This window comes from Pteropus alecto, unplaced genomic scaffold (genome assembly GCF_000325575.1).
Source record: "Pteropus alecto unplaced genomic scaffold, ASM32557v1 scaffold24, whole genome shotgun sequence".
NCBI lineage: Eukaryota > Metazoa > Chordata > Mammalia > Chiroptera > Pteropodidae > Pteropus > Pteropus alecto.
This window is the reverse complement of record NW_006439192.1, coordinates 785,383-785,984: the sequence shown is the minus strand read 5'-3', so window position 1 is coordinate 785,984 and position 602 is coordinate 785,383. Positions and strand designations below refer to the sequence as shown.

General features: G+C 41.5%; 1 pseudogene; it reads right to left on the bottom strand.

Moving 5' to 3' along the window:
• Positions 1–274: 274 nt before the first annotated feature.
• On the bottom strand, positions 275–393 carry LOC112483471 (annotated as a pseudogene).
• Between the last annotated feature and the right edge of the window lie 209 nt (positions 394–602).

Here is a 602-nt window from a genome sequence, read left to right as displayed (position 1 = left end):
TATGAGTGAGTAGTGAATGGAACCTTCTGCTGTTTTGATAAGGAAAGTGGTAAAATATATGGTGAAGGATCTAGGCCTTCACACAGTGTCTTTCTTCTTGCTTCTTTTGCTAGTCTACACCTTCTTCCTCACAGAAGGTCTCTAGTTTTTTCTTTTTTCTTTTAATTTTTTAAATCTTTTTTTTTTGGCGGCGAGGCAACCTTTGGTTGACCTCACAGATTGCAAGGACCTTGTCAGCTTACAATCTATTTTATTTTATTTTTTATTTTTTTTATGCCTACAGCACCTGGTCTTCCAAGGTGGTCTCCCATCCAAGTACTATCCAGACCCGACCCTGCTTAGCTTCTGAGATCAGATGGGATCGGGCTGGTTCAGGGTAGCATGGCCATAGACGAGGCGTTGTTTTTAATCCTCCCCTTGGTCTTCCTAGGTGGTCTCCCATCAAAGTACTAACCAGGTCCACCCCTGCTTAGCTTCTGAGATCAGATGGGATCGGGCTTGTTCAGGGTGACATGGCTGTAGACTCTAATTTTTTCTTGAATAAAATCATGGGAGAAAGTTAAGGCAAAAAGGGTATGAATGAAAGAAAATAACTTTGAGGA